Genomic DNA, 25,865 nt, shown 5'->3' with positions numbered 1-25,865 from the left:
TACCCTGTGCTTAATCCTATGTGTTACCCAAGTTACGAACAGCTTTCTTGGGCTGAAGATACTATCACCAGTATCAATAGCAGTAAAACACAGTGGGCTATATCTGTTGCCTTAGAAGAATTAAACTCATCTCTGACCTTGTCTACTGCCTTAATCTCTGATTCCCCTTCAATTCTTAGGTCATTTTCCATTTTTACCTTCTCATCTTTGTCTTTAAGGAGCTTTGTTAAACTCAGGGGTAACTAAGATATTAAATGGTTTTACTTTTTTTCTACATTAAATATTTTTGGTTTAGTTAAAATTCTCCCTCTGTCTGACAGAACACCCTGTGTGTGTTTGGTGGAAGAAGGGTAGTCAGTAAAAAAAAGGTTTTCAGTAAAAAGCTCCAGTTAGATTAAAGCTTTCTGTTTGCAAAAACCTGACGTTCTGGTTTTTGGGTCACAAGCCTGGTACACATTTCCAGGGTACCACAAAAACCAGTCAGATTTCCCCAGGACAGGCAAATGCAGTTTTTCATGAATCCCAGTTAATTTATTCCCCATTCCATAAACGTTGTCCCCTATCAGTCCAAAGGCTGTCATTACGCTGCTGTCATTAACCATCTGTTTAGCATGTAAAACTCCTCGGGGCAGGGATCGTATCTGTGCTTTGTACTGTGTGAAGCTGAGCCTGTGGCTGACACTTGAGAAACAATTAATGATAATGCAGCTCAGTAGGGTACTCGGATACCAAGCTAATAAGAGCGGTATAAATGCCTGGCTGTATTGGATTAGAGGGAACTCCTGTGTCCCAGTGGTGCATCTCCAGCAGGTGAAGGGAAATAGTCTTAAAACATCATCCGACAAGGAGCAGTGAAAAAATAGATGGCATTTCTGAAGGATGAGAAAGAGTCGAGGATGCAAGAGAATCACAGTCTGGGTGTGTATCTGTATTTTGCTTGATGATGATAATTATTATGAGATTTTACCAACTAAGTATTTTTATCTACCATAGAATAAGGGATCACTTCAGAGCATTAATCTCATCAGTGCTTGCATTTTCCTTCATGCGGTCTTCTGAACGCATTATAAGTCAATGCTTTATCATATTTTTCTTTGTATCTTGATCCCTGTGTGTCGGGGGGGGGGGGGGGGGGAGTAGAGAGAGAGACAGAGAAGTGCAGTAGATTTTCATCTTATGTTAATCCATCAAAATCTAGTTAGTTGCGAGTGATGGAGGAGGCGCGTGTGTGCGCACAGACGTCAGCACCCAGCCGAAAGCTTGCCAGTTGCCCAGCAACCTTCCCGGAGGAAGATGGATGTCCTGCCACCCGTGCCGCTTTTAGCTGAGCCATAATGTATTCCCGGTGCCGCATCCTCTGTGCATGCAGGGGACAGGAACACGGGCTCAGCTGGCGGGGGATGTGGAGTCTCTCAATAGTTGGTCCTTGTGCCAGGGCTGGATAAAATGCATTTCACGCTGTTGTTGTTCAAACTGTTAATTCAGTTGACTACATCACGTTGGGTTGGGAGCAGGTGCTGCGAGTTTGTTCATATTGCTGGCATTGCTCTTCCCCTCTCTCGGGGTCTTAAAGCCACATTGCCAACATCATTTCTCCTTCCTTTTTAGAAAGGCCCTTATCTGTAATAACAAATAAACCTGCAGGCTGTAGGAGCTCAGCGAGTGCCGTATGTGTCACTGACTTCTCGCTCTTTGGTAGTTTCTTTAGTTCCTGAATTGGGCTTAGCTGGGGCGGATCCAGGCCTGACCTCCACTTTGGCTGTGCTTCCTCTCCTGTGGTTGTCCAGCGTTAGGACTCTCAGCCATGCTTGGAGCGACATAGGTACCGTCGGGATGCAGCCTGAGATGCCTCTGGAGAAATCAGAGGGTTTTTTTTGTTGGAGACTATGTGTAGTGCCAATGCTTTGAAGCCAAATAGGACCTGATAGTGTCTCTTTAATTTTATGGAATGTTAATCATGATAGGATGCATTTATTCACTATTTGGATTTCTTTAGAAGAGATGCCAATCTCATGCCCTGGGATGAATTTAGAATTCTTGCACATTTATGGCAATTGGAGCTAAATTGTGCTGAAAAGCTCGCACAAAATCCTACCTGCATAATTGCAGATATCTTTCACTGTCTGGCTCTGGCACCTTTATTTATGTTGACAAGCTCTTTACTTAGGGTTTGATTCAGGAAAGCAGTTACGAATGTACTTGACTTTAAATCTTTTAATAGTCCCATTGAAGCTAATGAACCTCTTGACAGGTTTAAACTTGACCGTGTGCTTTGCTGGGTCTGGACCAAAGTTAATGGTATTGCAGGACATGGGAGCCCAGGGAAGCCAGGAGGGTCTGGGTTGCCTCGGGTGCTGTCAGATCAGGTTCTTTGACCACTGCAAGTTGGGGTACAGAAACATGAAAAGGGTATCAGGGAAAGCACCACCTGTCCTAAGGGAGGCAAAATGTGCAGCCTCTTAAAAAGAGATAAACCTGCCCCAACCCAAGAACCATTACTCTGGCTTCATCTTGTTCCTCTTCCATCATCCCACCAGGAGCAGCTGTTTGTGGGCACGCAGCTGCTTGGAGGTTTTTCCTTGCACCCCTGGGATGGATACAGGAAAGTCATCCCTGTTGTGGGGTGACTCTGTCCGTGTACCCATGACCTTAGGAGAGGAGGGACTGCCTCTGAGGGATGGTATTTGTATTAGTAGGTGGAGAAAACATGCTGCAGCAATGAGCTGCAAATTGAATGGTTCAGCATGGCTTCTGCTTACTCTGTGCTTATATACATGGCAATTACACGCCATTTCAAATGCACTTTGTGGTGGCAAGCTATTTATCAATTGACTATTGAACTTGTTATTTCCTAAAGCATACGGTGCGTTGCTCCTGATTGAAAAGCTGCTGTTCTGTCTCCTTGTTTTTCCACCTTACATGGATTCTTTTCTATTAATTTTGTTAAAGTCCTTCAACTTTAACTGGTAACTTCCATCACCTGGAAAGTGGAACTTTGTTCAATGACAATGCCGCTGGTTTTGCCTGTGCTGTTTCTAAAATGGCTGTACACAGGGTGTCAGAGAGAAGTACCTGGAAGCAGAGCATCAGATGCCTAAAAATCAAAAGGAGGAATGTTTTCAGAATGCCGGTGTGCTTATTTGTTGGCAAACAAGGACTATGAAAAACTAACTTCATGTTTACCAGATGGGAGCCCAGGTAACAGCAAAAGGCTACATACTAAGGTTGTAATTGGCTGAATCATGGATTGTTGGTGAGAAATATTTCTCAGAATAGGAAGTGTGATCAGGGCACAAGTGGTTTTGCTGCTGTCCCTGTCCAGGCACAACTTGCTGAATTCGCTCTTAAGTATGGGAGATTGGTGTCTGGTCCTCTAGCTGACTCTAGCAGGGATGGATCCCCCTCCTTTTGACAGATAGAGAGGTTTGCTGCTCATGAGTTTCCATTTCAGGGAAAGGTCAAAGACCAAAGATCAACTTCCCCACCACCTCACTGAGGAGTCGGGTGGGAACGTGCTGTAAGCCACATACTGAGAAGAGTGTTAATTGAGGGTCTGTGCAGGGGAGCCTGCTCACCCTTACCTGTGCTGGTCCTAATGAGTACATCATTAAGTTGCATTGTGAAGACTCCTGATGAGCCTGGTTCTGAGCCAGGCAGTTTGTCACAAAGAGCTACTAAAGCAGCAACAAGAATATCTCCTCTTATTTGAGACCATTTAATCTTTTTGAATGAGTAATATAATATTTATAATTTTATAGCAGCTGCAATAACTCACTTAAAAATTAAAAAAAAGTTAATGTTTGAAGTGGAATAAGCGTGTTTAATGCTTCGTGCTGAACTGCTGCTGTACCTCCTGCTCCAAGAGTTTTATTTAAATGCATAATTTTCTCCCATTTTAACAAGACTGATTGGAGCAAACACACTGGCTCTGTATGCCCTTCTGGATGAACATCAGGCTGACGGTATTTATAAAGCTCCCTGTCTGCTATACATCCTACCTATCTGAAACACCACCTTCTACAGTCAGACAAATCATCCCTAAGCAGAGAAGGGCATGCTGGCAAAATGCGTTATCTGTTGGGTCCTTTTTTGGGATGCAATCCTAGGTCTTTTGTGGTAGGTGAATTTAGTGTATTATTTTATAAGATTCCCTTAGTTCCTGGGAGGTTAGCCCCAGACACAGCCAAGCTCCCAGGAAAGCGCTGTTTCCCACACTGCTTTCCCAGTGCAGTAAAAAGCAATACTGTGTTTGAAAACCCAAACTGCTGACCACAGCCCTTAGATGGGCACTGCTGGAGATACTGTAGACAGTTTGGACCTGTTCTGTGAGTGGTGAACAGGGGAAGACGGTCTGGATTTGATGTAGTTGGGTGGAAGAGAGCTTATGGAGCAGCCGTGTGTTTTGGTGCTGAAGAGGTGCACTGAGGCATTTTGTACAAGTAGCAGCAGTCTCTGAAGCACTGAAGGCTTCATGCCTGGGTAGATTGTATGGCTATTGCAAATTGACCGGTGCTAAACCACAAGAAGCTGCAGCACAAAGTCATCACCTACTATAACAGGGTGGAAATTCCTGCTCAAGGTTAATAGAAAGTGTTTTGTTGCTCAAAGATTGTTGTGGAATAGTTTAGTCCCAGCGTGAAATGCAAGCCTGTCTTACAGGCCGGATTGACTGATGGGATAGGGATCAAGGCAGGACATTCCTTAAAATGAAGGGACTTGCTCAGGGTGAGCAGGCTCCTCAGAGCCCTGTCCTTTCTCCACCAAAGTAATCTTTGCCTTCTCAGATCTTTGTCTGGTTGGTCTTTGCCAGTGGACTGACCCCATTGTGAATGGTGAAGGTGAGCTAGAGCTGTGTGTCATATTCACAGGGTTGTTAGTTCATTCTGTACAATAAAGTGAAGTGAGGTAGTATTTAAACATTTTCTGATGGCTTGGGCCAGATAACTTGTATTCAAAAATCCTGAAAGAAGTTGATGCAGAAGAGCTTTGGTCTGCTTTTTGCTCTTGGAAATGGACAGCGAGTGAACATGTGCAAGAGGAAGATTGTGGGTAACTGCAGGAAGCTTAGCCTGACATCAATCCTGGGCAAAAGAATAGAAGAACTGGTAGAGGATTTATAGAATTAAAAGTAGGGAATATAATTAATGCCATTCAACATTCTTTTTTGGAGAATGTGTCTTGTCAAACAAACCCGATTTATCTGATAAGATTGCAAGTTTGGGGATAACTGTGTAGATATACTTAAACTCCTGTAAGGCGTTTGATTTTATTCCACATGACATTATGATTAAAATATTAGTACTATATACTTTCACTGAAGTACACGTTAAATGTATTAAGAGCCGGGTAGCTGACAGAGCTCAAAAAGTAGTTGTCAATAGGGAATCTTCACTGAATGGGAGCATTTTTAATGTAACTCTGCAGGGATCAGTCAGAGGCCTCATACAATTCATCATTTTTGGCAGAGATCTGGAAGTAAATAAAAAAATATTTTTGATAAAAGTTGTGGGTGACAGGAAGATTGATGAAGTGAGAACAAGGGCAGTAGGATGCAGTGCTCTTGGTTAATTGTCCCTATTGAAAGAAAATTCCCAAATTCCTTTAATTAAATAAGAGTTTTTGTGCATCCTGCGAGGAGTGCAGCACAGGGCTGTTGCCCAGCCTGGAAAGCAGAAGCTTTATGAGAACCCTTTCAGTCTGTTGGCCTCTCTGAAGAAGTGGGGCTTTCCTAGGGAGGAGGCTGATTGCCTGCAGGGTATCTCAGTCTCTGTGTGACAGCACTGGTTGTCCATGGCTCAGCAATGTTGTTGTTTGAGCAGCCTCGCTGAGGAAGCTGCTGCTAGGAAACAGCTCTTCATCCATAGTGCTGTTGGAAGGCCTAAGAAAAGTGTTGATTTGGAACTGGTTAAATTTCTGTATTCGGTTGTGTATCTCTGAGATCTTGAGTATGTTTTCTCATTCACCTTCATCTGTTGGCGGTGTTCGAAGTTGCGCCTACACACCTGTATCACAGAAACACAGGAACCAGAGTTAGCAGTCCAGTTTCACCTGAATATGGGCAGGGTCCATTCTGGTGTGACTGACTTGTAGTTCTCTTAGCACGTCCAAACTTAAACTAGGTGACAGCAGCAAAGGGCATGCAGCACTGAAATGAAAACACAAAGCTATCATGTACCCGTATCATGGCTATATTACTTTAGTGGCTTAGTATGTAACAGAGGCTCTTAAGTGCAAAAGCTCCTTGCATCCGCAGTTGCTTACATACCACAGGTTCACATGTGTGGACTCTAAAGCACACCAAGGCTTTTCCTCCTAGAGAGGCCAAGAGAGAAGTTGTGTACCTGGGTGTCATATAGTGCACCCCACTGGTGATAAGGGGGGTAAGGTACCACATTATAAAGAGGGCCATACCAGTACCAAGGGCCTTCAGCAGTTGCCAGGGATAAATGCACAGGAATAAGATTCGGGAAGTGTTTTTAGGTTTGTTACATTAGAGATTCTGAAAAGGCAGAGGAGTTAGCAACTCTTCTGCTGCTGCTTTTTGCTTTGGCTGAGACAGATGTGCTTGTGCCAGGACTTTCCTCATTTTCAAAACCTGAACATAGCATCACAGAATTACAGAGTCATAATGTAGACTGGAAGGGACTTCTGGTGGTCATCTGGTCCAACATCCTGCTCCAGGCCTAGAAAAGCCAGTTGCTCCCAGATGGAGATTTCACAGCCTCTCCGGGTGGTTGGATCAAGCAGTTGACTACTCTCAGTGTGGTTTTTGAATTTTTTGCTCATGATCCAAGTGGACCTTTCAGCGTTCAGTTTGTGTTTGTTGTATCTTGCCTTGTTCCTGTAGACCTCCAAGGGAAATCTGGCTCAGCCTCTCACACACCCCATCAGGTAGTTGTAGACAGTGATAAGGTCTCCCCAGAGCCTTGTTGGATGTAGGCTGAAGAAGCCCTGCTCCCTCAGCCTTTCCGTGTCTGTCCTGCTCTCCAGCCCCTGACCTTCCCCACAGGACCTGCCTCAGTATGTCAGTGTCTCTGTACCCAGTGCTCTGGTGTTGTCTCCCAGGTGCTGAGCAGAGATGAACGGTCATTTCTGTCGACCTGTTCTTAAGCTTTAAAAGAGAGGAGAAATGAAAGAAAAAATAGGTTGTATTGCTGTAAAGACAGACTTTTCTTGGCAGGATCCTAGCACATGGCTCTTTTAAAACCTATAGAGGAAAAGTGGGGTTTAGTCGAATCAAAACAAGGTGAACCTTGAGGCAAACAAACCGGCAGCAAAGTGCCCCTCGGAGAAGTCCACCTCAGGGTTGGCTACGGCTCAGTCAGGCCTCTGGGACCCTCAGCTGAGTAACTGCCTTGCACCAGAGGCAGTTAGTGTGGAAACTGAAATGCCCATGATGAGACTGAAGGGAACTTAAGGTCCATAACAAAGTGCCATGATCCTTCCTTCCCTCTGCTGCACTACTGCTTAATGTTGGATGCACACAGTTTCTCCCACGGTTTGAAGGACCAGGGGCCATTCATAACCAGACCAACTTTTAGTGTAGCTTTCCAGCCACGAGATTCCCTAAGCTAAAAGAAAAGTGTATGTTACTGAATAAATGATTAGACATCAATGATTTTCTGCCTTCTAGAGCAGAGTTATTTGGAAGCATGAAAAGAAATTGCTGTAGCAGTATAAACCACTGCCCTTTCCACTTGCATCTTTCCCACAGAGTAATCCTTCATTCATTGTTTATTTAATGAGAAAAGAAAGAGGTTAATTTATAAAACCAAATGAAAAACAAACGGAAGACTTTATTTGTGGAACAAAAAACTGAATTAAATGAATAGCCTGTCCATTAATACTGCTAATTGTGCCATGCTCCACCAAGGGAAGTACACAGGTCTGCTGATGCTTTGCTCTTGCTGGTGGAGTCTGCAGCCTCCCTCCAATGAGGGTCCAAGCCAGCACTCTGTGGCAAGAGTTTCCTAGAAACTTTTCTTGCTTGGTGAATTAATTTGAGCTTCCAGACTGTGACAGGCTCAGCCTTTCAGGGGGTTCTTAACTTTAATAGATAGGTGTAGGAATAATTGGCAGAGCTGATCTTGCTGGTGTCTGAATCATCTGCAGTTCTCATGGACATCCACGGAGAGTTGCTGCAAGGAAGAGGAGAGACTCCTTAATTTATTTTTTCCTGCTCCAGAGAAGTCTGTTTTACCCACGTTATAATTTAGCAGTTTCTAGGCTATTTCCGTTGACTGAAGGATTTTGTTGGGATGAAACCCAGGTGGGGGAAAGCTTTGCATTTCACCTGAGTCTCCAGTGATCTTTTGCAAGTGAAACCTCCACCATCCTGATGGAGTAGAGAAAATTAACAGGCATGGGAGCAGGGCAGCTTGCCAGGAGCTAGATGTGAGAGAGTTTTATTTGCATGGATGGTGGCCACTTGATGCTGAGGCCAGCTGGAGGATAAAGCTGCTGTGTCACCCTCTCTTTCTTCAGTAAGTGTGTGGAGGAGTGAGGGGAGAGCTGGGCAAACATCTATAATGGCTTGGAAAGGGTGATCAGTTCATGACGACATCTGGGATTAGTTCATGAAGACACCTAGGAATAAGATCTTATTCTCTTTGGGAAGATGGGGATTACTTTGATATATAGATGAGGAAAAGCATAGCTGAGAGAAAAAGATATAAATTGTTTTGCTGGAATTCCTTATAGTGGTTTAGACGATTCTGTGTTGGAAAAGGCACTTTCCTCTGGATTGTGACTGACTCTAAAGGAAATACATAAAGAAGGTTAATCTGTTCATTGAACTTTACCAGCTACCCAGTAAACGCTGAAGCTTCATGGTCTGTCTTTACCTGATGGGGCATGAGGGCTGAGTAAGTCCCAGCCACTGCCCTGCTGAAAGGAGCTTGAGAGAGTTTGTTCTTTACTAGCTTCTTGTCGCCTTTGCCAGCCAGGCCTCAACCTCGATTTTCAGATAGCAAGAATGAAATGCTAATTGTGAAAAGAACTAGTAAAATCTGAAAGTTTTAAACCAAAATGGTACTACAGAGCATGTGCAGATTTTAATGTGAAAGAAAAACCTGGTGGCACTGAAATGTTTTTTTTCTATCCTTGTGGTGGGCAGATTCATCGCTCTTGAATTTAATCAGAAATTTGTTTTATTTCTGAGATAATAAAATTCTACTTCTTAACTTCAAACAAGACTTGTTTGTATATATATGTATTTTACTTGACCTCATAGCAGCCTTCCAGTATCTGAAGGGGACCTACAAGGATGCTGGGGAGGAACTCTTCATCAGGGACTCTCTAGTGGTAGGACAAGAAGGGTTGGGTTCAGATTTAGACATGAGAAGTTTAGGGTGGATATAAGGAGGAAGTTCTTTACTGCAAGGGTGGTGGGGCACTGGAATGGGTTGCCCAATGAAGTTACGAATGCTCCACCCCTGCTGGTGTTCAAGGCCAGGTTGGACAGAGCCTTAGGTGGCATGGTTTAGTGTGGGGTGTCCCTACCCATGGCAGGGAGGTTGGAACTAGATGATCTTAAGGTCCTTTCCAACCCTAACTATTCTGTGATTGTATGATTCTGTGCTTCTATAGCACATACCTATAAACTATATATATTTCTGAATATAATTTCTGAATATATCTGTGAATATAAATGAATAGATATGTATTATGAGTATATATATGAAAAAGTATGTAGTTGCTCTGACACAGAATCATAGAATCATTAGGGTTGGAAAGGACCTTAAGATCATCAAGTTCCAACCCCCCTGCCATGGGCAGGGACACCTCACACTAAACCATATCACCCAAGGCCTTGTCCAACCTGGTCTTGAACACCGCCAGGTTCACAACCTCCCTGGGCAACCTATTCCAGTGCCTCACCACCCTAACAGGAAAGAATTTCCTTATTATATCCAACCTAAACTTCCCCTGCTTAAGTTTTAACCCATTACCCCTTGTCCTGTCACTACAGTCTCTAATGAAGAGTCCCTCTCCAGCATCCCCATAGGCCCCCTTCAAATACTGGAAGGTTGCTATGAGGTCTCCACACAGCCTTCTCTTCTCCAGGCTGAACAGCCCCAACTTCCTCAGCCTGTCTTCATGCAGGAGGTGCTCCAGTCCCCTGATCATCCTCGTGGCCCTTCTCTGGACTTGTTCCAACAGTTCCATGTCCTTTTTATGTTGAGGACACCAGAACTGCACACAATACTCCAGGTGAGGTCTCACGAGAGCAGAGTAGAGGGGCAGGATCACCTCCTTCGACCTGCTGGTCACACTCCTTTTGATGCGGCCCAGGATACGGTTGCCTTTCTGGGCTGGGAGTGCACACTGAAGCCGGTTCATGTTCATTTTCTCATCAATCAACACCCCCAAGTCCTTCTCCACAGGGCTGCTCTGAATCTCTTCTCTGCCCAACCTGTAGCTGTGCCTGGGATTGCTGCGACCCAGGTGTAGGACCTTGCACTTGGCATGGTTAAACTTCATGAGGTTGGCATCAGCCCACCTCACAAGCATGTCAAGGTCCCTCTGGATGGCATTCCTTCCCTCCAGGGTATCAGCCGAACCACACAGCTTGGTGTCATCGGCAAACTTGCTGAGGGCGCACTCAATCCCACTGTCCATGTCAGCGACGAAGATGTTAAACAAGACCGGTCCCAACACCGATCCCTGTGGGACACCACTCGTTACTGGTCTCCAGCCGGACATTGAGCCATTGACCACAACTCTTTGTGTGCAGCCATCCAGCCAGTTCTTTATCCACCGAGTGGTCCATCCATCAAATCGATGTCTCTCCAATTTAGAGACAAGGATGTCGTGTGGGACAGTGTCAAACGCTTTACACAAGTCCAGGGAGATGACATCAACTGCTCTACCCCTGTCCATCAGTTCTGTAGCCCCATCATAGAAGGCCACCAAATTGGTCAGGCAGGATTTCCCCTTAGTGAAGCCATGCTGGCTGTCACCAACCACCTTGTTGAGTTTCATGTGCCTTAGCAAAATAGCTTACCGGCGCACAGAATTATATGCAGTCTTTGGAAAGTGGATTTTTTGAAACTCAGCCATCTCTTTGTTAAGTATTCCAAGAACATTGTGCTTATTGCTGTGAATATCTTTTAAATACTCAGTGGAAAAAGTTGCAGACATTTTTGTCTGAACGTGTATTTGTTTGTAACCTGTTCAGTACATCACTTCTTTGTATGCCAGCTGGCTTCCCTTCAGAAATGTATTATTGAGAAAATGTATATATATATTAATCATTGTGATATGCTGTTGTCACACTTTATTGGAGAGACAAACCTCCCATAGTATCTCCTGGAAATATTTGGGAAACATGAGACTGTGCTTTTTATGGATATATTGGCAAAACTGCTCTTGGCTTCAGTTTGGGCACACAAGTGAGGTTTTTCCTCCCTGTTCAAAGTAATGTAGTGGTGCTTGCCAGTGGTTGCATCAACACGGCAGTGTTCATTTTGTCTAGGAGGTACGTAAGCTGCAATGTCTTCATGTCTGGAACAGGTTTAGGCTCTGGGGATGCGCTGCTGGGCAGGTGGAGTTGGTGGCTGTTGGCAGCTCGCAGAGCAAGCATCGGGTCGGAGGGGTGCCTCCAAGTGCCGCGTACTTCCTGGCTTCTTTGTCTTCCCACGGAGTGACGAGTGACCTGTGGTTGTGGTTCTTCGTCTGACAAGGCTGTAAGTGCTTGCGTGTTGCTTGAGGTTATGAACATCTCAGGACACGTGTCATTTTTGATGTTCACGGGTTCAACACAGGGCTGCAAGTCTGGAGGGAAGAGTCGTCTTACTCTGTAAACAACTTCTGTGTGTGAACGTCATTTCAAAGGAAGTCAAGGGTTGTGCTGGTAAAGCTGAACCCCTCTCCTGGTCAGTGGCAGCCTTGGTGCCTGTGGGCTAACCCCTTTCTGCAGGAGCATGAGCCACCACGTGGGGTGGCTAGGTGAGACTTTCTTCTGGTGGAGCCCAAATCAGAGTTAGGATCTGTAAGAAATCTCCGCTGGTTCCTGAGCTTCTGGGCCCGTGCCAGAAGTCACGCTTTGTCCACTCAGTTTTGGTGTTTAGCTTTTCCAGTTCATTTCTGAGGGCAAGGGGATATGGTTTTTAGTGGAAGCTGAGATTCTCATCTGTATTGTCCTTCCTGCAAGAACCCACCTCTGTGCTGGGCTCAGGTGAGTCCCATCCCCTCCTAAGCTCTCCATGGACTCTGTTATGGTCTGGAAGGGGAGGCTGTGGTGGTTTATGGGTGCATTTAAAAGTGGCTATTCCACTTAAATCTGGGAGAAAACCATAGCAGGCTGAGATAGATAAAGTTGCCTGTCTGTAGTTAGCGTGGTGGGGGCTGTGGGCAGGATATCCTCAGCTACCACCAGCCAGGCTGCGTCATCCTGCCACAGCGAGCAGCCGGAGCGAGAAGAGAAACATGAGATGCACAACATGTAAATACTCCATAAATACTAGGAATTTGGCAAGGAGGCAGCAGCGGCTTCCTCCCTCCCTGAAGATACCACCATATGCCCAGAGATGAATCCGGTTATTTCAGCAGTGTTGGCAAAGCCTGATTTCGGCTCCCCGCTGCTCTCAGGCTGGCACTGGCTGAGTCTTCTCAGGGCCAGGGGTCTGCAGGGTAAGGGGGGGACCATGGAGAGCAGGGAAAAGCACTGCTGTGGGAGTACCAGGACCTCTCATGATTGCAGCTGGGGAGTGGGGCAGGCAAGATGGTGCATAAAGCAGCTGGCTCAGATGAAGGGCATCACACAGTCAGTGCATCCTCGTGCATGTTACCCCCTGACCTGGTTTTGGGGTGCAGGATTGGAGCTGATGCAGGGGCGGGCAAGTGTTGGTGGCAGGACACGTGCCAGGGTAAGGGTACCTCATGCTCTTGTCCTGTGTCTCCTCCTTTGGGTTTTGAAGATCTGATAGGATTGTGGCACAAGGTGGAATAGTTGCAGGCAAATCACTGTTATGGCAGATATATTACTGCAATAAAATTATTGATTTATGGCAGTCAGAGATCTAGGCATGGGCCCATAACTTCTTCTCACTTCTGTGTATTGTCCCAGTTAGGTGATATATAAACTGAACTGAGCCATAGAACAAAGAGATGATAGTGGCTTTGCTGTGTCCTCCTGGTTAGCACTGTGGGCCCTGGCACTCTGCCTTGGAGCATGGCACCACGAGGGGCTGCTGGAGCGCTGGAACAATGGGGGCTTTTGTGTGGGCTTGGACAGTAGGAAACAAGCCATCGCTACAGCATCTCCTCTCAAAGACGTTATTTATTGGCACGTGGCAAGCTTTAGGCTTGCCCTCTTCAGTGGCAGCAACTGTTCTAGTCCCACATCACTGCTACGAATGGGAAATACAGTGTGGAGTTTGGGGCTTTTCCGTGGGTTTTAAATTTAATTTCTCTTTTTTTTTAATTTTCTCCTCCATGAGGGGAGGGGATATTTCAGTGGGTGTAAATGTCAGGGGCAAAGATTCACATCCAGCCCTTCTCTCTCCACACCATCTGTCTGTTGAAATTAATACTTTAATAACCTCTGCAGGGTTGCACTGCTGTTTGTTTATCCCAGTGTTTAAGTTCCTTTTTGGGTTTTGGGATTAAGCTGGAGTGCCCAGGCATCCTTGTGGATCATGAAAATCCCCAAGCTGGAGTGTCACAGGCTCTTGAAAAGGAAGAAAATGTGTGAGACACTGCTTTTTGTTGTAACTAGACAATCCTTAAGGTCCCTTCCAACCCAAACTATTCTATGATTCTATGTTTCTTGGCCCTAGTCCTTATGGCGTGACCCAAAACAGAGCACATTTGGTGTGTGATGCCCCAGAGTTCTGATGAATCCTGCCTTGCTGCTTCTCTGCTCCTGGCAGCCCTTCCCTGCCTGCTGTTACCCCAGAGTTCAAGCACAGTCTCCTCAGCGTAGCCCTGGAGCTGTGGGTCTTCTGACTTACAGGTTTGAGCTTTTTCCCTCCAGAGGTAGCCAGAGCCTGAGACCGCCCCCCAGCAGTACTTCTTTAACAGAAGAACAATCAGAAATACCATAACCCAGATAGCAACAGGCCCTGCATTTCTTATCTTGGTCTGCCACCAGGAGCATCTCCTGAGTTGGGCTCAGGATTGTCTGGATCCTGTCTGCACTTGCAGTGTGTCCTGGGAAATCTTTTCTTTTCTACTGCCCACAGTTTCTTTGTTGTATTGTTTTCTGTTTGTCTGGAGCGTGGTGGTGGTCTCCAGTCTAGTGAGCTACACAGCATTGCTGCATGTTTTGTTCCTCAGCTGGTCACTGCATCTTGGAAACCACCACATGCTTCCAACTGATACTATCAAAGTGTCTCAACCCAAATCCATGGCTACAATCTCCTATGAGTGACTCATCTTCCTATGAGTGGTTCCTTTGCCTGCTGAGGTCTTCCCTTGGCCATGCCAGCCCATGTTTGGTACCACATTTATCTGGAGATGGGCATGCTCATTACCCACTAATTGTCACACTGATTGCTGTGTGATAACTACATGGCATCAAGCAGGGCTCATGAAGACAGATTCCCCTGCTTATCCCACTGGTTTGTCTGCCCTGACACCCAGTGGGTGTCCATTTGGCTGCCAGGAGGTCACCTCCTAATGTCAGTTTACATACCTGGACATGGAGCTTTCTTTCCCGCATGTCCGGGTGGAGTATGTCCTTTTTATTTTGCATCCTGGAGCCTTTAATTACTCTCAACAAGTCCCTTTCACATATAGAAAATCCTGTAGCAATTTCAATTTGAATTGCTTTCTCTGAGGCTTCTGTTTAGATGAGTGCACCTGCTCTGGGGTTCCAGTGGTAATTGGGCTGTAATAGTTATGATCCTTTAAATGCACTTAAGGTACCATGAGCTTTAAGAACTGATAATGATGCAATCTGGCATCTCAGCACTAGTTTTGTCTTGGGTCTGAGCTGAGCATTTTGGATTTAATTTTATTTTGCTACTCATGAATATTTGTATTTGAATACAAATATTCACAGGGTGTAGAACTTGGACCTACTTAATTAAATGCTGCCCTGCGCTCACGTACCCATCCAGCAGGTCTGGGTCCTCGGCTGCTCCTCAGTTCCCACTTTGCCAAACCCCTGCTGAGTCCAGTGGGAGCTTTGCCAGAACAAGGCCCTGAAAAAGAAAAGAAGTGTGGCTCATTTGAGTGGTTGTGCTCATTTGTGCAGCAGTCCAGGCACACGTTAAAAGGACATTAGACAAAAAAAAAATACTAGAACTTACGTGTTCTGTCCTTGCCCAGGGCACTAACCTTTATTCTGGGATTGGTCCAGCAAGTTAAAGATGGAGTTTCCTCTCTTCATCTGTTGCCTAGGATTTTGTATTGTGGATACCATGAACAGATCTAAGCTTTTAAAGTTCTCTTCTGCCTTAATTCCCCTTTAAGGAATTAAAAGGAAGAAAAAGAGAAGAGATCTCTCTGGGGCATGTCTCACCGCAGCAGTGAGAGGTGTGCAGCCTGTAGCCTGCTGCCGCACACAGAATAAAAGATTTCAGAAATTACAAGTTGCAAGTGTAATAATGAACGGAAAGTAAATATGGTTCAGTTTGCTATGAATCATTCTGTGGGGGTTAATTGGACTCAGATGAGCTGGCATTGTTGCAGTGCAAGAATAGAGTTGTTTCAGAATTAGACAGGCATCACTGCTTGGCAGACCAGAGCGGCAGCATCTTAGTGGCACCAGGGAAACCTTCCCCTCAAAGAGGCTTCCCAGGACAGATTGAGGAAGGTCTCTGGGTGGGGAAGGAGCCAGCAGCAGCTCCTGCAAGCCCTCGAGATGTGGGAATTCACCTACTGGTGCCAGAGGCTGTTTCCTCTCTTTGAATAGCTCTCAAATGCACACTGTGTGTTACAGTTGTTGCTGTGAGATGGAAGCTTTCCTTCAGTCTAAAAGCCCTCTAAGCTATTCTGGCAGGGAAGAGGGGGCATGAAATGATAGTAATGGGAACTGCTATAATGGGACATTAGAGCAAATGAAAATAAGCATTTTTGTGCTCTTCCCTCCAGTAGGAATCTAAGATCCTGAAGCAGAATCACCAGTGGCTCAGACAATGTGTTGTACACAGGCAAGGACAGTACCTTCCTTAGGAAAGCAAATGCAGTTTGGCTTCATGAGAGACACAGAGTTTGGATGAAACCCTAACTTGTTTTTTGACTAGCATAGCTTGACTGTGTTGGGGAGGTACAGGGAACTTGAACACAGGAACTGTCCTGTAATGGGGAGAGACAGAAACTGCACACTGCCCTCTTTAAAGCCACAATCATGATTAAGGGATGAGGTTCTTAACTTGCTGCAAGGAGATTTATATAAGCGATTCTCAATGCCAGTGGGAATTACTCAGAGCTATACAAGTGCATCAGAGTAAGAAATGTGCCTTGGCAGTTCACTATTAATATTTGACGATAGCTCAAGAAAAGTCTCCTTCTCTGAGTTAAGTGGGCAAAACTAGTGATATTTGAGGGGGGAACATGACATATCTATTATTTTAGTCTTCTGAGACTGAAAAGAGGTTATAGGATGGTAAACCATTCATACTTATAGGTCCTCAATAAAAAGAATTTCTTATATATGTAGCATATTAACTATTCTCATGATTATAACTGCAGATGCTTAGCTACTGTCTGCTGCTTACTGATGGGCAGCAGCCCACCTCTGTTTTTAGGTGCTGCTGACCATCTCAGTCCCAAGGCTTCGATGCCATCTGTTGCTCACCATGGAACAGGAAAGGTTGGTCCCATTCTGCTTGCAGTTATATCCTGTAATAGAACAGGACAGGGAGACTGCAGGCAGCAGCATAAGGGCATAAGCAAAATCAGAATTTGTGATTTTAGTCCAGTGAAATATCTCAAAGAGCTTGCTTCTTTTGAAGTGGCCATTGAAGTGGGTAGAAAGGACTGTGTATTTATGTGAGGTACAGAGAGAGGCAGACATTGACCTCTGCTTGATGTTTCTGAGTTAGTCATTATTCCTCTGTTCGGTTTGTGTCAGTAACAAGCTTTCAAGTTGGTTTCTTCAAATTTTGGCTAAAGTTGGCACAAAGTTGGAATCTTAAAACCTGAGTTCCAGCAGCAAGCGTTATTTTAGGTGCAGGTCTGTCCTGCATTGTACCAAGTATGGCCACACAGCTTTCGTCTCTGGTTCACCTTCCTTCTGTGAATTGCAGGGCTCGGGTTGTGTCTATTAGCAGTGTGCTGCTGCAGTGCTTGCTCAGTCCTTGTAAGACCTGTGGCTAACTGCTGCCATGCTGTTTCAACTCGTTTTCTTCCTTATTCTTAGCATTACTTACCTAATTTTTATGGAAGCCCATTTCACTTAAGAGAAAGTGCAATTTACTATTCTTGACAGATGTCAGCAGCTTTGGAACAACACCGGACACACTGAGTGCATCTCAGCAATGCCAGTGGCTCTGAAGAATGTTCACCAAAGTAGATGAGTCTTGCCTCTTGCCCTGCAGATGATAAATGCCAAAGCTAACCTTTATAACGTCACAGTGCAGGTGATGGCCCACCCCAAAGCCTAAGTACCCCCCTGAGAAAATCATTGCTCAGGGCTGTGCAAGTTAATCAGCTTTTGCATTCCCAGCAAATAAACTGGTGAGGTAGAAGCTGGTGCTATGGATGGCTTGTTGCAAACCATCTTTGGGATGTTTTTGAAAGTGTTGGAGCTCATCAGCTGCTAGACCTAGCACTGAGGATGGTGGTGTGTACCCTCAGGGTATACTCCAGGTTGAAAACAGAGTTTGGAATCAGAGGGCAGCCACAGAGAAAGTGCATTTCTGTCTTTCAGCTGAGCAGTGCCCAAATCCTGGCCCAGTGTATATATGTCTTACCACCCCTGTAGGGGCAAGTACTCTGATAGGACGGTTTGGCATTACAATGATACGTGCTGTTTTAATGCCTCAACAGTGATAACAGAATACCTAAACAAGCCCTGTTTGATGCTTAGGTAAAGATCTCAGCCTGCTATATCTGTAGGCAGATTCCAAGCAGAGTTTATAAATCACTGTCCAAGGATTTAATCCTTTCTTTCACTTTTATTTTTGTTTTTGCATCCCAACTTGCAGTACTTTAACTGCATAGAAATTACCATAAAGAAGTAAAGAGCAAAGTCACGTAATAGTTTCATAATAAAGTTTGGCAGATAGTAAAGCATTGGAAACCATGGACCAGGAAGGTATAGTTGTTTGCTTAATATAGATATTTTACTGGATGTGAAAAAGTAGAAATTTGTTAAAATTCACTGCTTTCCTGTTGTTAAAAACTAATCAGACAAGCGTTGAGGACAAGTGAAGGTGCATGTCTTCTCTGCCCTGCTATGCAGAATGACTATAGGGTATTTGACAAACAATTCCTGAAACACTCTACCACTGTTGCTACCTTAGCTGCTTGACAACTGTTAGCACCAGTCCGGCCTGGCTGTGAGCACCGGGCTGCTAGGGCCAGGTCAGCTTTTAGGCTACTGTGCTAGTTAAACTGACTGAAGCTGCGGGATGGGTGTGACTGCAGGAGCCCTTGGGGTGCTGGTGTGGGTTGGTGATGGCAGCTGAGGATGGCTGTGAGCTCCAGGGAGGGAACCCATGTGAGGGCATTCAGGTTGTTCAAAAGGGAAAAAGATACTCCAGCAGCTAAACCCCTTTTGTATTTTGGTTTTCTTAGCTGCTATTTATCCAACACATTTGGGACAAAAGCTGTCTCTTTATTAAATATTTAACACCCTTGCCTTCAGCTGTGGGCTGAGAAAGCTCCCAATCCACGTGTGAGTCACTGAGAACTCCTCCGACGAAACCAGTGGAAGCCCAGATTGCAGATTGCTGCAGGAAAAAAATACGTTTACTGGTTTGGAAAAAGCCCAGAAAGGTTCACATCTCTCCTATATCATAAAATGAGCACAACAGTCACTGTTGTGTATGTGGACAAGGAGTCACAGGTTTCAAGTGGAGATCTCTATATGCTAGGTAGCATCACACTCTATGTAATGCAGATGAGTAGTGCACCCAATAGCTGGTCTTTTATTAAATGCTATTTGCATTCATATCCTGACATGTTAGTGATGACAAGACATTGATCACTGCTTCCCTTAGTAGTTTGTTGCATTGGTAAATTACTGGCAGTTTTAATCAGGTTAGTTTTCACCTCCAGCGCTCAGTTGACATGCATCTCTGCAAAGCAAGGAGATTCATGTTTTGAAGGTACTTCAGGGTGACAGCCTGGGACTCATCATCAGAGAGCAGGAGTGCAGGCTCCCACAAAAAGAGCATGTGGTAATAAATTGTGTGATAATGAGTTGTGATAACAGAAAGGTTACGGCTAAAGTTTAAGCTATTCTAGCACTTCTGGTGGTGGGTGCTGTTATGCACTGTGCTTACATGGTGATTGTACCTAAGTCGAAGTGACAGGAACGGAATTGATAAAATTAAGATGAAACTTTTTTGTCATGTTTCTCCCTTTGGCCAAATTATTTTTTCAATAGCCAAATAAATTTGTCAGCTGCAGAGATAGGTGCCAATCTCTGTCCCTTAGCCAGTTATAGAGACAGCTCCAGCAGTGGCTTTGAAACTTTTTTTCACTGTGGACCACATAAAGATTCTTACTGGTGATACAGGTTCCTTGTACAGCAAACTTACTCCTCCCATTACTATTTGTAGATTCCTTAAATGGGATTTATAGTATATAACACTATTTTCACTGGTTGAAAACCGTTAGCCTGTGACACAGGTAGTTTCTGTGCACTCTAAGATCATTGCTACAGGGATGACATAGTCAGAAAGTACTTTTTTAGGCTATTAAGCAACTTCTTGTAGCTTATGAACCTGATTTGGATTTCAAACTAATGTTTGTATATTGGCTTGTGGTAAGGTTATTCATGATTTAAGACTGTGAAAGGAAGATGCTTTTTTTTTCCACAGCTGTTGAGCTTAGAAATACAAACCTTACAGCCTTCCCATCTTGGCAGGGCTGACACCAGTAACATCTGTTAATAACACATCGCCAGTTGAGTGGGACTAACTGGCCAGCATATTCTGGTGCAAGTCACTTGGCTCCTTTGACCTGCTCTGGCTTGTGTAGGAGGGACCTGGACAACTACCCTTTGTATGTGCCTGGCTTTTGGGTAGGCAATGTTACTGGGTATGGCTCTTTCTGTATTGGAACTATGTTATGTCCCCCTTTCTGGGAGGAGTGAGTGAGGTTGCCAGAAGTCAGTTTGAACATTAAAGCAGTCATATACCATGTTGACAGGCGTTCTGCAAACAGCTGGAGACAAGACAGTCAGGACACAGTTTGCACCAGCATTACAGAAAATGTTAAGGCGCTTTTTAACTCCTTGCTCAGATGTGCTGCAGCATGTACCTGGATGAACACATGTAAGGACTCCTCACCAGGAGGAGCTGATGTGGACATCCACCTGTGCTGGCTGATGCAGCTGGCAGCCTCATTCCCTACCGGTTGCTTGAATTGCCAGCCTCTTTAATGAAAGGCAGGTTCATGTATCAGATTGTTGACTGTTAGGGACAGGGGATTAGATTTGCAGTGTAATCTTACAGTAACATTCCTCTTGATCCAGAGACCATGCTTTATAAAAGAGCTGTTTTCTCTCTGACGTTGTGGTGGCCTGCTAAGGGATGACTATCTTCCACCTTCATTTGGAGATAGTAGGGCTGCTGCTGACCTGATGTTCATGAAGGTCACAGCTGCACTGGGGAAAATTAATTCTGTGCAGGACAGTTAAGTAGATTGGATATTCTCAGTTGTAGTTGATTTGCTTTCATCTGGGTTCCTCTTGCAAAGCCATTTAAAGTCCATTCTCCTCTGCCCCCCACTGCCCGTTTATGGGAAAAAACAGAAAGGGGGAGATTTCTGCCTAGGCTCCAATTCTGCTTCAAGCCCTATTTTCATATATTTCCAGAAAAGTGTCTGGACAGAGTCTGGGGCAGGTTTTGTAGTTGCTCTGGAGCCTCAGACTGTGTTTCATCCCATCACAAATGTTGTATGGCCAGTAGAGATGGTCTTTGCCTGTGCCAGTTGACTGTAGCTTTGCACTGTCTGCTTTGGATCCAGAGCCCCATGGGGACCTTTCTGCAGATTTACAGTAACATTGCTGCTAGTGTGTCTCAGCCCATTTACAGTCCAGCTTTTTTCCTCTTGTGGCTGAATGCCCTTGCAGATTTTGGAGCCTGATGGAGCCAGTTAATTTGGGTGAAAAGACATGCAAAGGCCATGACTTATAATGGGGAGAAAAAACTTCTGCTGAAGTCAGTTGAGTACCAGATTTGTCCCGTTAAGTCTGGCCACTAGGAAGTGTGTCAGATACCTGGCTGTACTGGCAAAACACTGGCTGTGCATGAGAAGCCCATTCTATGAGCATGGTGAAACACAAGGGGGAGAGTGATTTCCACCTGGATGCATTTTACTTCAGTGACTTTGCCAGCAGGTTGTAATTATAGTGGAGCTTTGCCTGCTGCCCTGAGTTGCAAAGCAGCCACTGCTGGAAAAAGCTTACTGTTTTCCAGGCATCCTCCTGGTTTTGTTCCCTTTCAGTGTATGTTGTGGTAAAACGTGAAGTCTGCAGCAATTGCTGCCTTGTGAGTTTGGGAAGTGATGCTGGATGTGGCAGACAACTGACAGAGTGAGTACTATGTGATACCGGTGATGGACCGTGTGATTCCAGTTCAGCTACAAAGCACAAATGGGGAAAATTCATAGGGAAATGTGCTTGAGGGTAGGGGCATGTGGTGTGTGAAGGGATATTTCCTTCTTTGCAAAGTCACCTTCAGCCTGTATCAAAAATCCATGCTGCCTGGGACTGTACAGAAAAAGGGGATATGGCTATAACTGAAGTAAAAAAGAGCGTCTGTGTGATATGTTCCCCCTTCCCCAACACTGTAGCTGATGCAATTAAAAGCAGATGAGTCTTAATTGCTCCCAGAGCTCCGTGTCTCTCCTCCCTGGATAGTAGAGCATCACTGGAGCAGGCAACACTGCTGTGTCCTGTGCAGCAGGGCCTGGCACTACAGAGAGCAGTGTCCCCCCTATCCCCTTGTGTCTTTGTCACACGGGTCAGCTGTGTTAACACAGAGTCTGACTGAGTCTGGGGTCATGGCGTGCTGCAGACCATCCCGTAACTGATGCTGCGATGTCCTAGGCTAGAAACGGGAAGCATCAGGACAGATGATTGTAAATGGAGCCAAATCAAGATTTTCAGGTTCCATTTTCTTTTCTAAAAGCTTCGGTAGCATTTTCCTGTACTGCACTGAGAACATGTAATGGCCCTGGTTTATCTTTGGCATTTTCTCTTGCTTGTTATTGGCATCTCCCTTTATGTTATGACAGTATGTGCTATACTGGATTACAGGTATAAATATTGCTTCGGGGTTTGGGCTTTTTAGTCAGCATGCATTTGGGAAAGGTGTTAGTGACTGTCGGAGGGATCAGCATGCAGCATGTGAACGTGCAGTTGTTGGAAACGCCAGCATCGTTTGTTTTTCAGAACAGGGTTGAGGCAGGAGGATTTTAGGTTTTCCATTCGGACGGTATTATATTAGGGATATGAAGTGTTTGACAGTTCTTTTATATTTACTCTTTTAATGTCAAAATATGTCACATCTGGTATTAATTGGTGGAAAATTATGGCTCTAATTTACCAATTTGATTGTCTGAGAAAACTGAAGAGTGTAACATAATAAATGAATGCCTAATAATCTTCTAAATTTGTCTGTTTACCACCAACTACTATCAGCTAAAATGGCTTGTTATGTGGGGCTGTAAACAGCGTTTTGGAAATACTGGTGTTTGTGGAGAGGAATCAGGAATTACTACCTGGGAGGGCCATGGCCAACGCGTTTTGGACTTGCTAAGAGGAGGATGTGGCCCAGAGAAATCCTCTGGGGCTAGAGATGGCCAAGAACCCACTTGAAGCTGGGTCTTCTCCAGGCTGTTGTCTCATGCAGGGGAGGAAGGAGGCTGCTGTTTGGGAATAACCCTGGGGGGGTGATAGCATAGTGTCCCTATTCTCACGTGCATGCTGGTCCCATGCCCCACTGTCCTGGGGGCAGGGATGGAGGAGCAGCCCACGGGGGACATGGCCTTTGCTCTCCTCCCCTTTACCTGGTGCTGTCTTCTCCTCATGGGTTTCTTAGTCCAGGGCACACACTACCACATCATTGATGCCTAACACAAATAAGCATATTTGTCCACTGTGATTGTTTTAATCATTATTAATGAGCATTAATTATTTCCAACCAGAGCTCTCCAAAAGCCCTGACTTTTTCAGACTTGCCAACAGAGAATAGGCAAAAGAAGTCGAGTTGTTCATTCTCAGGTTGCAAATGAAAGAGTTTGTCTCTCAGGCAACATGTGGATCAAACCCAAATCACAGATGCACTTTGGCAAGGCACTGTCACTCCATCCTGACAGCCCCAGCTCTAACAAGAAGGCTCGCTCCTGCCTTTCCAACCGACGTGCAGGCAAAGCAAAGGAAGCCAGTGGCAGTACACTGTTATTTGGGTAGTGTCTGTGGATGGTGACAAGCCTGGTAGCTTTTCTATCAAAAGACACCCATGTGTTTGTGAAAATGCATTTTTTGGAGGATCAAATACTAGGTGCTTATTTTAGTATCAGAAAGCCCTGAAACATGCCAACTCTGGAATAAGCTGATTCTGAAAACTGACATATTCTGTGTGATTATTCCAGTATATACCATCTGTCAGTAGCATATCCAAATATTTATGTATTTTGATTATTGTAACTGTTACAAGGATACTGAAGCTCATAAATAATTTCATTTTCAGCAATCATTTTATTACTGTTCTGTGGTTTGATAATGAGGTTTTGCATGTGCCTGTTCAGGCTCTGACCCAGGGAACAGAGTCACAGCATGGCTATGCAAGTGACACCCTTCACATAAAAAGCCGGGGGGGGGTGTGGAGATGCCTGAGCCCGTGTCCCCTCTGGTTCTGTGCCAGCTCCTACTCACTTCATCTCCTTGGGCTTCAGACTGTGCTGTGCTTTCATTCAAATCCATCCCTCCTTGTCAAGTGACTATGCTGAGATTGGCAAATGACATAATATGGCTAATTATGTTTAATGCAGATAATGTCTTATAATCAAAATAGAGAGCGAATTGCAAACAGATCCTTAAAGGGCACTAGGCACAGAATTGACACTGTGTTTGTTACCAATAACATCGCTGAAGTCCTAACAGCTGCTTTGCTCCCTCAAGTGCAGCCCCTTTGCAGAGTTTTCCAGAAGAAGGGCTAAGCGCGTCGGAAGCACATTACTGCTGATAATAGTAATTAGTTCAGTAGAGCTCAAAATGTTTTGTAAAATATTATTATCCTGATTTTGCAACTCTGCAAACCCCAGCACAGAGAAACAGCCTCCTCAGCTCCGAGGCATTGCTGCCTGCCACGGCGATGGCCCTGGCCCCGCGCAGGGCTGCTGCCCCTCTCCCTGGAGCACATTGCTCTCTCCAGCTGGCTCCAGAAGTAGAAGGTATGTTTGCTCTGTATCTCTGTCTTCATTTTCACAAGCGTTAGCAAAGAGACTTAAGTAGATGGAGAAATGCACTGATGTGAAAGGAGATTGGGTGTTAGATTTTTGAAAAGCCATTGTTAAGCTAAAAAAGGAAACGGCAAGCTGTAAAGGTTGACAGAGCTGCTCTGTAAGGGGCTCTTATTTTGCTGTGTACGTTTGTTTTCTCTTGCTTACTAAAGGGATAAAGTGCAATCTAGGTTTCTGAGAGAGATGGCTGATTAATCTGTCTGCCAGGTACATATGGAAATAAATTAGCAAATGGTGCATCTGGGATTAAACTACTGCAGAGATGATAAATTATTGCCATCTTCCATGGCTGTATTACTGAAGCTTCACTGGGTTCCCAGTACATGGTTACTTGCTATTCACATGGTATCACCGTGGCTGTGGAATGGAAAGCCTCTATATTTGAAGCAATTTTCTATGATATGCTAGTTTGAGAACAGATCTGGCCAACCTTAATAAGGATATGCAGGATACTTAGATTAAGTATAAGCGAAGAGATTTGATTTGGTCCTTCTGCTCTGCTGGAAATTCTGCTGGTTTCTGAGGGCAGGAATGCTCAGGAAGGGAAAGACAAGGACTTGCAAGAGGTTTTTCCCCTATCTGCAGTCACCCCCTACCCTTTACCCCAAATAGGAGAGTTATCTATGCTAGCACGAAATTGTGAGAGCCTGGAAGTGAGCATCCTCTGGCCTGAACCTCTCCCACACCCTCATCTTGACACAGATGTTGCTCCAGATTGCACAACTCCAGTGTATCTCTGAGATCAAGACTGAGATGAAACACCATGTGGGCAGGTGGTATTTGTGTTGAATCCTGATAGAGGCTTCTCAGCTGTGTTTCTGCCTCTGCTGCATTTTTCATGTCCATTTAAACTAATGTATAGCTGCTGGGCTGGCAGCTGAGACATACCAGCAATGCCTACAGCAGGACATGCAAGTGGAGTAAGTGTAACAGCAGACACATGGTGTTCTTCCTGGAGGAGGAAAGGGTCCACATGGACAGCCATGGTACAGGTCCACCGAGTTTTCAGGCTCGGCAGGGTGGAAGAGCCAGGCTTGAGCGACAGTTGCTGTGTGACTGTGCCCTCTGGTTTTCTTCTCCGAGTCACTTGTTGTGGTCTGTGAGTCAAGGACAGTTAGGATGTATGTGTTTGTAATTGATTAATACTGATGAGAACAGCATATTTCATTTTGAGATGCATGGGTGGATGCTGGGCTGTAAATCTGAGCTAGCGAGGACTAGCTCTGTTCAATTAATCCAAACACAGAAATATTTACTAGAAATAGATTTATCTT

General features: G+C 45.0%; 1 protein-coding gene across 2 annotated transcripts in view; it reads left to right on the top strand.

Moving 5' to 3' along the window:
• The window catches only part of FOXN3 (forkhead box N3), a 211,950-nt gene that overhangs the window by 18,518 nt on the left and 167,567 nt on the right, over positions 1–25,865 (top strand). The window contains exon 1 of one of the 2 annotated variants that reach the window (XM_057413411.1): positions 24,902–25,686. The exons of the other annotated variant lie outside the window; for it this stretch is intronic. The gene's annotated coding sequence lies outside the window, so the exon portion shown is untranslated. Of the gene's footprint in view, positions 1–24,901; positions 25,687–25,865 lie in introns of those variants that run through there. 2 annotated transcript variants of the gene reach the window in all.

The sequence above is a fragment of the Pezoporus wallicus genome, unplaced genomic scaffold, assembly GCF_028554395.1.
Source record: "Pezoporus wallicus isolate ANWC-B61680 ecotype Strahan unplaced genomic scaffold, APGP_CSIRO_Pwel_v1 contig_3017, whole genome shotgun sequence".
Classification (NCBI taxonomy): domain Eukaryota; kingdom Metazoa; phylum Chordata; class Aves; order Psittaciformes; family Psittacidae; genus Pezoporus; species Pezoporus wallicus.
The sequence above is the reverse complement of the archived record's forward strand: the minus strand, read 5'-3'. Positions and strand labels throughout refer to the sequence as shown.